General features: G+C 39.2%; 1 protein-coding gene across 10 annotated transcripts in view; it reads left to right on the top strand.

The window, feature by feature from the left end:
- MUG7 (MuDR family transposase) overlaps nt 1-11,473 on the top strand; it is a 28,517-nt gene extending 17,044 nt beyond the window's left edge. For 2 of the 10 annotated variants that reach the window (XR_016094892.1, XR_016094894.1), the window contains exons 4-5: nt 10,860-11,096; nt 11,197-11,473. The gene's annotated coding sequence lies outside the window, so the exon portion shown is untranslated. Of the gene's footprint in view, nt 1-2,921; nt 3,174-8,309; nt 9,248-10,859; nt 11,097-11,196 lie in introns of those variants that run through there. The other 8 variants (XM_088941223.1, XM_088941228.1, XM_088941222.1 and 5 more) reach the window with 5 other exon arrangements.
- The last annotated feature ends 684 nt before the right edge of the window (nt 11,474-12,157 follow it).

Here is a 12,157-nt window from a genome sequence, read left to right as displayed (position 1 = left end):
GGGTTTTCTTTCTTGATCAACTCTTTTTTTCACTGCTCTCTTCCTTGCACTCCCCAACCCCTGTGCATTCCAGCTTATAATTTCATTGAGACTTAAAAACTTACCCCTTTTCTTTCCCCTTTTACTGCCCTTTTCTTCTCTCCCCTCGTCCACTTAATTCCTTGTCACCTACAATATCCAGCCTCAATCTCTCTACCTCAGATAATTTTTTTTTTCCTTTTAATTTTCCTTCCAACTTCAAGTTTCCTCATAGATGCCTTCAGCTCATTAGGGTCCTTAACCTTACAGCCTAGTTTCCCCACAAAAGCTGATATTGAGTCTTCCTCTTCCTTGTTAAGAGCTCCTTCCTCCCTCTCCCCCCTTGTTTCAGCATACAAATCACCCATAACTCTATTCTCTTCCTGTTGATTCTCTCCTAACAAAATTTGTTCTTTTTCTAATTCACTCTTAAGCAACTCATAAATGAGTTCCCAAATCCTTCTCCCATCTCTCCTCTCTACTTCCTCTCAATTCTGATCTCCACTCTGCCCTACCAGCTCCTTCTGTCTCTGACACAAGGGCTCTTGGGTCAACAGATGAGGACGCTGGAGGACCTGCTTCAGGCAAGGGAGAGATATTAATATCAAAAACTGAAAGAGCCACAGTACCTGGATTCGGCTGGGAGGGTGAAAAGTTGTCTGCCATCTTTTCCTGGTCCAACACGTGAGCAGAGCCTAACACCTGGGCTGTCTTTGGGCTTAAGGAAGTTGCCATGTCATTAACATTTTCTTGATTAGTTGTAGACCTCTTTTGTTTACCCCTTTCCAGTGTGCATCCATTCGACCTTTGGCAATCATTGCTTAGACCCTTAAGTATCTCTTGTCCTTGTTGCAAGTAGGGGGCTTGGCTTCTTCTTGCTTGATTATTGGCTTCACCCTCTGTTAGTGTTCTCGGCTTCAAGGTGTCACCACTATCTGTGTTGGAGGATATAGAGTTATTGGCAGTGGATTTCTTGCGTGTTTCAGCAAAGAGAATCTCAGTGTTTAAGTCTTCCAAATCCTCCCCTTCTTTTCCTGTTTACCCTTGAACACTTCCAATTTCAGAAACTTTGCTGTCCGAATCTGCTAGGTTTATCCAGCCTTCATCGTCGCCTTCAGTATTTACTGATTTCTCCCTAGAATATCTAGGATTAGGACAATCCAACTAACTGAGCAAGGAACGACTGGTGCAGCACTGTTTGTTTTCGAATTAGAAGAAGATAGACCCAAATGATGGTCTATAACACCTTCATGCCCTTTAGAAGTCACATGCTCACTTAACAGCTCACATGACTTCAATTCTTCGCCTCTCCCTGGTTCAACCATTATGAGTCTGGTTTGTTGGATCAGCCCAGCATTGGTTTGGTTTAAGCCTACCCTTTCTCCTCCGCTTGACCTGTCAACAAGATTTCCTTCCTCCAAAATCTTTCTGTCCTTTTTATGCTTTAAATGTTGACCACCTGTACAAGCAACCGCTTGTGCATAACCTTTAAATTGAACCACTTGATCAACATTATGTGGGTATAAGCCTTCCAAAGAATCATCCTTCTGAGCTACTTCTTTCTGTACTCCAGACCTAGGCTTTTCCTTCTTTGTGTTGCCTAGTTTACCATTCTGCCCATCCTCTTGCATTATGCCACATGCACTTGCATCTTCTTTCACAGAGTCAGCTTCCCCGCCGGCAACACCTTCCTTCTACAGCTGGGCTTCAACAGAGGAGGCAATCAACACTTTGAAGGCAACCCCATCAGAGAAAGCTTCTATCGTTCTTGGTATCAGCTCTGGCTTTGCTCCAACCAGTTTTGTTCTAACTGCTTGAAGGTCATTGGCATCGAACGAAGTCATTTCTCTCCCACAGAGCTTCGATATCATCCTAAAGACGTTCTCTGACCAGAGATGGAATGGAAGTCCCAAGACTCTTAGATCAACACCCTTTGTACATTCTACCAGTTTTTCATTACTGGTAAAGGCCCATTGATGTATTGTGATCAAGCCTAGCTCTGTATCCACTGATGTTGTCACGAACTTCGCCGGGTAATTTGAGGGGATGAGCAAAGCCTTGTTGTCTTCAAAAGGAACAAGCTCCAGTTCTCCTGAGATTTTTAAGATCCTCTTTAATATCTTCCACCAACCTGTTCCAGTCATTGATTTTCCTTTTCCCAGATAATACCGATCTACCTCGCCATAAATCTTCTGGACCATGAAATCAAGCTTTCGGCTGCATTACTCTGAGAGTATACTGCACATCTTCACCACTAGCCTTAGCCACTTGCACCTTTGAGTTTTGACAGACCTTGTTAAAACCAACTTCATCTTCGACTGTCCTCTTTGCAGGTTCCTCAGTTTCTTTAGGTGACATTAGCTTGCACTGTGAATATATCTGTAATGCTCCTGCTAGTTGTAACCGACCAGAGGCTTTCTTTCCTTCTGGAAAACAAGTGAATTGTTGCAGTCCTTCTCCATAACACTCATACACCCCAATGAATTGACTCTTCTTGTTTCTTTGCCTCTCTGCTACATATTTTCTGCCTTCTTCTATAAGACAGTGCTTCCATTCTTTTCCTGGTTCTAAACCTTTTGCTCCTTCCAGCACTTTTTGAAACCATGAACTGCCTTTTCTGTGAGTATCAGAGATTTTTAGTGCATGGCAACCTGCACACCTGCCTGTGTTTACTTGTGCCTTGAGGTTCATTCCTGAAAGGTCTTTTATATTTGGTAAAATTCTGCTGTATCTTTTGTTTTGATCAATAAGTTTCTTTCTTCTGTATCTAAATTCTATATGTTTGTATATTTTCTTGTATTTATGCTTCATAATATTAAAAAAACTAGTTCTGAGGTATTGAACCAGGAGGAATTCTAGTATACAATGAGTTTATGCCCTTTTTTGATACCTTTTCCCTGCAGGCATGTTGGGACCTGTGAAAAAACACTACAAAGAAGAATTTGACATAGGTTTCCCACATCTGTATGGCAAGGCATCCAAGAGTTTTATAAACTTGTTTACTAGAAATCTTCATTTAACACTTAAGAGTTTTTTAATAGTCTATTAAATGGTATTTAAGATTGTGATGGCTTTCTCTATGTACTTAATGCTCTTATTTTCTTTGTTCATGTAATAGTTTATTTATTAGTTTATATGTTCTTTTCCTTTGTGTATATTCGTCTAATTTTCCTCATTTTTGGTTTTAAGTTTTGGTTCCTTGCCTCATCCCTCCTCATTTCCTTGCATTGGAGTTAACATGTAAGCATTTTCTCAATGTCATTGCAAATTTCATACACAAGCATTATGATTGAAGCTTCAACATTGTAGTTCAAGTTTTCTTTTTCCCTTTTGTCATCAAAACCCAAAAAAAGGACTTTGCTGCCTTGTACAACAAAACTTGTCCTGCATTTTCAAAATTGGGAATTTTAATTCCTATAACTTTTTTTCGATTGGTAATAAACCTGATTTCTTTAAGATAAAGTATGTAAAATAATTAAAAAAAAGAAGGGGATAAGAAGGCCTCTGGTGAAGCTTGATTTATAAAACTCTACAAAGTTACACACCAAAAAGTAACCTTTACACTTGTGTGTCAATATATTAACTCTTTCAACTTGGAGCCAAAATCAGATTGAATCATATGAAGCCGAAGTTTTGTGGGCCATGGCATTGTCCATAATGAATGACGTAACGTCTATTTTATATTCTGTGCAAGTGATGTGATTGGCCTTTCAAAAAGATTTGAATTTCTTTTCTTCTGTATACCTGATAATGTTGCAAAAGGGGTAATTTTCTACAGGATATTTTCCTTTTCTTTGAATAGGATTGCTGGATACAGTTGAAGCAGGAGGGTCACATAGTTGGGTAAACTATAGTGAAGTACTTAAGTCTAGATATATAAAATAGTTACCTGTATATGACTTTAAGCCTTACATATAAGAAACATGGACTTCTTAAATCAACCTTACATGCGAAGGTGTATCTTCTCCAATGCCACCAATCATAAAAGGCTTTTACTCTTGGAGGCACGCTTCTGCCATTCATCTGATGAGTTTGTTATAAAATGACTGAACTTTGAATAAGCTTCCTTAATAGTATTACTATATCAGAAAGGGCCTGCACCCAATTATACCAAATTTACAAGATTGTTCTGTGGTTCATGTACAAGATGTACATCTGATGATTCTTATCCCCTTTAGTAGATGTAAAATTATACCACTTGAACTATTTAAAAATGAGAAAAGTTTATTCCAAAATCCACCAAGATAGACAGTTAAAAATAGATGAGGGCTCAACTTTCTCAATTACAACCAGCTCTTTGTGATTTTTTCCTTAAAACAATGCATTGATTCCTTTGCTTTCACAAGCTCCAACACATGGCTAGATGTGCTGAATTTTGTGTTATGTGGTCCATTGGGCACAACCCCAAAATTGGTCTTACATCTACAAGAGCTGAGAGGTACTTGGGGAACCTGTTATTTCCTAGAAAAGCTAATGAGATAGGACCTGGCATTTCTTAGTTCTTATCTGGGTTTCTTGATGGGTATTAAGCAATTACCTAAACAAGCTTGGGATCTGATTATTGAGTTTGTGGATAGGCATTAGGTAGGTTAAAGTTCATTTTTTATCATTTGGTTGCTGAGCCACCCTGATGAAAAGTGCCATGGAAGGTATTCTGGTTTATTTCTTATTCCTCTTTGATACCTTCTCTGTTGCAATGAAGCTTGAAAAGATTCAAAGGGAGTTCTTGTGGAATGGCAGTGTAGATAAAATAAATATCCTTTGGGTAAATAGAAATTGGTTTCTTAACCCAAGATTCTTGGTGGATTGTCTTCTGAAAGAATGAGCATAATGAATAAAGCTCTTCTTTGTGTATGGCTTTAGAGATTCCTAGAAGAAGAAGCCACTTTTGGGAAACTTTCAACCCATATGTGCTTTTTACGTGAATCAAATTTTTTTGAGAAGAGGTATTATGTATATTCATTCAAAAAGCAAAAAAAGTGGGGATGTACAAACAAGCACAAAAAGAACAAAAACAGCCTAAGGACCACCCATATTACATAGGTATTGTGTTTACACTATACAGAAAATTCCTATCCTCCCAAATGACAAGGAGAGAAGGGAGGAGACTTCTTGAGAATCAAATGTCTGAAAGGGCTCTATGGAAGTTGAAATTAAAGGATGGACTTTGATTGTCTCTATACTTCTAGAGATAACAGAAGACACCTGAATGCCCTTGTCCAAGGCTAGGCTTTAGAGATTAGGGTAGGTAACATATAGAGGTTGAGAAACCTGCCAAATATCATTAAAGGGCAAAAGAGAGAAAGAGTTTGCATAATACCTTTCCACAGATTAGAAAAGAAGAACCCATTCAGATCTGAGTTGCTGTCTCACCTGTTATTGTTCCTTCCATATTTGCTTCTGATGATGGAGGCCCAGAGGCTGTCTTTTTTTTTGATAAGTAAAGAGTCATTCCACTAATTCAAGGATCCGTTACATGAAAATCTCCTTAGAGAGGTGCGAGGTGCTGCCTCTCCATGCAGAAAACACAAAAACTACATCAAAAAGTGCATGATTGTTACAAAAGACACAAATTACAGTTGCACCCAAAATAATGTTTCCCTGTTTGTCCCTTGTTTTGCCAAGACATCAGCAAATGCATTAGCTGATCTCCCAACCCACTGTACTGTTACAGACATATTCCTTGTCAGCCATTTGAATTTCTTTATTTCATTCTTGTAGTCCCACATGACATTCTCCGGATTTTTTAACCAGTTCACCACTGTCTTAGAGTCCCCTTCAACCAGAAGCTGCTCCACACCCATTTCTTTTTTTGCAAGAATTATTCATTGTATTGCAGCTAACAGCTCTGTCTGAATAGAGTTACCAACACCTAAAGGGCCAGAGTATAGTAAGACAGCCTCTCTAGCCTCGTTCCTCAGTACACCTCCCAAACCCGAGGGACCCGGGTTGCCCTGGCTACTTCCATCAAAATTCAGCTTCAAAGAACCGTGAGGAGGGGGGATCCAACTTGTCATTACCTTTATCTTTGAGGAGGAAAAACTTGCTATCGATAACCAATCCCTCCAACAGTTAGTAAAGGAGAAATGATCAAACAAATCCAGAGGCTTTAACCAATGCATTGTCCTATACAAAATGCAGTCCTTCAAGGTCTGACTGCTTCTCCCCTTTTCTTGGAAGATCCTGGCATTCCTTTCTTCCCAAACTGTCCATAACAAGGCTGCTCGTGCACGCCTCCACAGTTTCCTTCCTCTTTTATGGGGCCAATAGAATATAGAAGGGTTAAAGAATGTACTTACTTCTGTTGGCATATCCCATCTACACCCAAACAATGATAGAAGCCAAATCCAGAGCTCTGCAGTGACACTACAAGATAAAAATAAGTGATAACAGTCCTCACCATGAGATTTGCAAAGAGTGCACCAGTTTGGAGAAATACATAAGAAGGGTCTTCTCTTTTGTAGGTTATCCATCGTGCTTACTTTACCATGCCACACTTCCCAACACAAAGCCATAACTTTGGGGGGAACCGGTCTACACTAGACTTTGGAAGGGAAACTTTGTTGAGAGGAGGTTTGGCACAGGAAATTAAAAAAGGAACCACAAGAAAAAGACCCATTAGGGTGAATGGCCCAGAGGCTGTCTTGCTTCAAGTGAAACCACCATAAGCCTTTCTGAGTAAAGCAACATTCTTTTCTAACAGGTGACCAAGACAGTCAGTTTGCAGACCACCTCCCAATTAACTAGGTTGCTCTTGCAGACCCCTCCCCCTCGGGATCATTCTTTTGTTCCTTGTTTTTTTAAAACTGTAGCTCAGCAATATGCTCCCCTTGGTACGTCTTTCCCTGTTAAAGAGATATGGTGCAAGCCTATTCCTCCTCGGGTTGGGAGTTTTTGTTGGGTAACTTTGCTAGAAAGAATCAACACAAGTGATCTACTTCAAAGAAAGAGACCCAATACTTGTTTATCCCCGCACAGGTGCACTCTTTGCAAAGCTGATGGGGAAACTGGGTACCACCTCTTAGTGTCTTGGCTTTATGCAAAAACTGTATGGGAATGGGCTTTCTCCCTTTTTGGGTGTAGTTGGAAGCCCCCAATGAATGTACAAAGCCTGTTTTCTCCATCTTTCTTCAGCTGGTCAGTGAAAAGAGTTAGGATCATGTGGAGGTGTATTAGGGCTGCTGTATGCTGGATTCTTTGGGAAGAAAGAAATTCAAGAATTTTCTCAGAACGGGAGAGAAGTATTGAGAACTTAATAGAGTTGATCCATATAAGGGTGGCACAATGATTGAAATCCTTGGACCTATTCACAGACTTTACCTTGGATAATCTGTTGAGAAGCTGGAAAGAGATAGAAAATTCTGCCCAGATTAAGAGGGTCACAAGTCCTTGGATCTCTCCCCCATCGGTTTCATAAAACTGAATTTCGATGGCAGTAGCATTGGGAATCTAGGACAGTCAAGTATTGGGGGAGTTTTCAGGAATGAGGAAGGGCATACTCAAGCCCAAGGTTTAAAATATCGATACAGGCTGATACACCGGTAGTGGCATATTGGCCTGTATCGAAGCTCGCCCACCTTTTTTTTTTCTTTGAAACTGGTTTGGAGGGGTCGTTCTAAGGCTGGTCTACCCCCTGAACCAAGTGACACCCCAATATGACCCCTGTAGGGGCGTATCGTTAAGCCAATGATATGCTCGATATGAGGCGTATTGTATCGAAATTTGAACCTTGCTCAAGCCCAATTGGAGAGGCTGATTCTCTCAGGGCTGAGATATCTGTGGCTCTAGAGGGAATCCAAAGAGCAAGAGATTTGAACATTAGTGGCTGATAATTGTAGGTGACTCGCAGGTGGTGGTAAGATGGTTAAAGGAAGATGAGCCTGGAATGTGGAACTACAACAACGAAAGGAAAATGTTCAAATGCAGTGGCTAAGGATATTGAGATAAAATACAGTTGGGTGAAGAGAATTACTAATTGAAAAAGATCACCTTCCTATTGTATTCTTTTTTCCCTTTCCTAATGAATTTTTATTTTTATCCTTCAAAAAGAAAAAGAGAGAGAGAACTGCTAATTCCTTTGCTGATGGGCTAGCCAGGCAAGGGGTGAATAGGGATTCTTTGTTTTGGGCTTTTTTCTAATACTGTATTTTTACTTTGCTTGTGGGGGAGTTAAGACAGTTTACCTCCCTCTGGTTGTATGTATTCTCCTTTTAATTTAAGTTCAATGAAGCTACTTGTTATTGATAAAAAAAAAGACTAAATTCCCTTCTTTCATCCCCTACCTTCCAAAGGAAGTCATGATGAAGCTTCTCAAGACGATTCCTCACTTTAGTTGGTGCTATATAAACAGAGAGGAAAAATATGGGCTGGCTAGAGAGAGAGAGAGGCTTTGATGAGAGTGAGTCTGCCCCCTTTCGAAAGACGGTTCCTCTTCTAGGAGTCCAATCTTCTCTCACATTTTTCAAGCATCAGATCCCAACCCCAACCAGAGGCAAGCCAAGGTACTTTATTGGCCATTTTGCAACCCAAAGCTTCTTTAATATTATCCAATTTCCTTTGGGAAACATCATTGACGCACATCTTGTTTACTGAACTCCTGCTTGTTTCTGATATTGGGACCATTTGTTTTCTATGTTTTGTACCAGCGCCCAGCTTCAAAGGAGATTGATAGCCTATTTCATCCTTCATTCTTCTTCCCACAGAGAAAAGGGGGAAAAACCCCATAGAGATGTGCAAGAACTGCAATCTATGAACAGTATGAGAGAATAGATAGGTGAGTATTTTTTAATTTTTATTAGTTGAAGATAGATTTAGGAGACACTATTCGAGTTCATCTCTATTTGGGAGTCACAATGGTCTGTATATTGGATTTTCTCAGCATATTCTACAAATGTGTGTGGATGAAGAGAGCTTTTTTCTCATCTCATTGCATCACAATAACATCATAAAGGGTGGCAATCTGTGGTATCACCATCATCATCAACAAAGAAAGAATGCAAGAGTTCATGGCTGGTCCCTTACCATCTGTTTTTTAATGAGAAAAAACTGACTATATCAAGTTGAATTTTGATGGGTGCAGTCTTGACAATAATGGGAGTTCAAGAATTTGTGGAGCTTTCAGAAACCATGAAGGTGGTATCCTAATGATTTACTGAGGCCCTATTGTGGCTAGGGATGACAATTTTCTCCATCCTCACCAGGTACCTAACTTCCCCAACCTGATGGGGTCGGGGATGGGGGTGGGGATTAATAGGGATCCCCAACCGGGGTTGGGGTCAGGGATGGGAAATGAAGTCCTCGCTCTGCCCCGACCCCAATTATATATATATATATATTAAATACTATTCTTTTAAATATTTACTATTTTATTTATATATGATATTATTCATATTATATATATCAAAATATATTTAAAATATTATTTATATCTTAAAATTTTCTTTTATTTGAAGTAAATTTATTTATCAAAAAATAATGTTAATTAAAAAATTCGGGGATTCAGGTCCCCACGGGCAACCTGGCTCCATCGGAGATCAGGGGGATGGAGGACAACTTTTAACCCCGGCAGGGATCTGGGATGGGGAATATGATCCCCACCCTGAACCTCTTCCGTTGCCATTCCTAATTGTGGCGTAAAATGAATATGCTTTTGATTCCCTTTTCTCAATATGTAGTAGGTTTACATGTCTGATGTGGACTGGGTCATTGTACAGATGACAAATTGTTGTTATTTCGGTTATGTCATCCTTCAATGTGGCTATAAAATGGTTTGATTTCTGTTGTGAGAAGAATCCATATTCTCATTTCATATGACTAAACTGTAGTTATGTTGGCTTTGCCATCCTTCGATGTGGCTATAAAATGGCTTTCGTGTTAGAAAAGAATCCATATTATCTTTTTTAGAGAAAAATACATCATTTTCAATTTAGATTGTAGAAGAATCTCATTAAGGGGCTTAATGGAAAATGACTCAACAGAAATGGGTGAGGACTGCTAATAGCTTGGCAGATAGCTTACCCAAGCAAGGGGTACATAGAACACATGTTTTGGGCTCAAATGTAGTACTGATTTGGGACAGTTTCTATAGCTGGTTCCTTTCACAATTTCTTGTTGTAATCATGTTTCTTACATATTTAATGAAATTTTTTGTGTTGCTGACCCAAAAAAAAAAGAGGGGTTCTCTTATCTACTTCATGAGATTCCTAACCACCCTAACCACTAAGATTTTGTGACAATGCCACATGCTCTTTGTGGGAAGCTTCTTTCTATCTTCAATGGAGAGTTAAAAACGAAGTTGGATCCACTGGCATAAAAGCCTTTACCTGCAGGCCCAAGAGTCCAAGACCAAGAAGCCCATCAGTTAAACTCAGGGTCCATTAGCTTACGCCCTTTTCAGCAAGCTTGTTTGAGGTTGAGGCTTAGATGTCCATAATCCATATGGGCATCTTTTTAAGATCTCCAACATCCTACGAGATCTGCAAGATCATTGAGAAATTTAACACAACCTTTACTTGTGGTATTTTTTATTTGTTTCTAATGTTAAGATCATTAAGTATTCTTATGATTTCAAGGTGTTGTCAATATTTTGGACCTTACTAGATGCTTGTATCTTGGCTAAAGAGAAGCGAGTATGCTGACATAGATGAACTTGATTAGTTCCGTTAATGAAATAAATTTATGGAGTATTATTTCACATACCCCTTTTTGTGAATTTTACATTATATATCCTTGTTGTGTGAAGGTTAGCCATTGGGTTCTGTCATTACCATGTATGAATTTTTTGTTTGTTTCAAATGTTCTGCAACATTTCCTAATTTGGCTTTCATTTGTATTATTAACAGAGACAGGATAATGGCATCAGAATTTGTTTCTAATGTTAAGAGCATTAAGTATTCTTATGATTTCAAGGTGTTGTCAATATTTTGGACCTTACTGGATGCTTGTATCTTGGCTAAAGAGAAGCGAGTATGCTGACATAGATGAACTTGATTCTTTCTGGTTAATGAAATAAACTTATGGAGTATTATTTCACATGCCATTTTTGTGAATATTACATTATATATCCTTGTTGTGTGAAGGTTAGCCATTGGGTTCTGTCATTACCATGTTTGAGTTTTGGGTTTGTTTTAAATGTTCTCCAACATTTCCTAATTTGGTTTTTATTTGTATTATTAACAGAGATGGGATAGTGGCATTAGAATTTGGTTTTGTTAGCTATGAGGTTAGCCAAAAGAGAAATGCATGGCAAGCTTGATTTGATGTTCTGGAACCCTGTTATGCAGAACTACTTTGTCGGAACTAGGGATCATAAATGGTGGCCTTGTTGGTTGCAACCGGCATTTTATTTGCTTTTGAAGGGAAGAACCTATGTGACCACGAGTGTAGGAGGTTCAAGGAATGATTTGTTGACAATATAAAAAACTGTGTATATTCTGTGTAATTATTACTTGACTATTAGTCTCCCTTCCTGTTGATTTTTTTTTTAATTGTATGATTAAATATTTAGAGATAAAAAAAATGCTTTGGGTTGGAAAGAGAGATTCCCACTCTATCAGTCCATCCAAGCAGAGAAGTAATCACCACTCCAAATCTTCAAGTGTCTTACACTTGGCTTCCTTCCGGTCCAAAGTTCATATGGAGTTTTCGGAACTGATTTGGTTGAAACTCGATTCAGCACGTAGATAGCAGTCTCTAATGCGTATTCCCAAAAGGATGTGGGTAATTGTGAGCGTACGAGAAGTGATCGGACCATGTCTAACAATGTCCTATTTCTCATCTCTGAAACATCGTTGAGTTGAGGTGTAGCAGGAGGAGCTAATTGTGACACTATCCCATTGGCTTTTAAGTAGTTCCTGAATTCGTCAGAGAGATACTCGCCACCTCGATCTGATCGAAGGGCCTTAAATTTCTCTCCCTAACTGTTTCTCGACTTTTTGTCTAAACTCTTTGAACTTTTCAAATGATTCAGACTTATGTCTCATTAGGTATACGTAACCATATCGTGAAAAATCATCTGAAAAGGTGATGAATTACACGTGTTGGTTCCGTGTCCTAACACTCAGGGGACCACATACATCAGTATGTATTAGGTCAAGTGTGCCTTCAGATCTTTCAGGCTTACCGTCAAATGGCCGCTTAG

Source organism: Nelumbo lutea, chromosome 4 (genome assembly GCF_056320005.1).
Source record: "Nelumbo lutea isolate HS-2025 chromosome 4, American lotus-T2T, whole genome shotgun sequence".
NCBI lineage: Eukaryota > Viridiplantae > Streptophyta > Magnoliopsida > Proteales > Nelumbonaceae > Nelumbo > Nelumbo lutea.
Note: the sequence above shows the minus strand (reverse complement) of the source record. Positions and strands in the feature narration are given on the sequence as shown.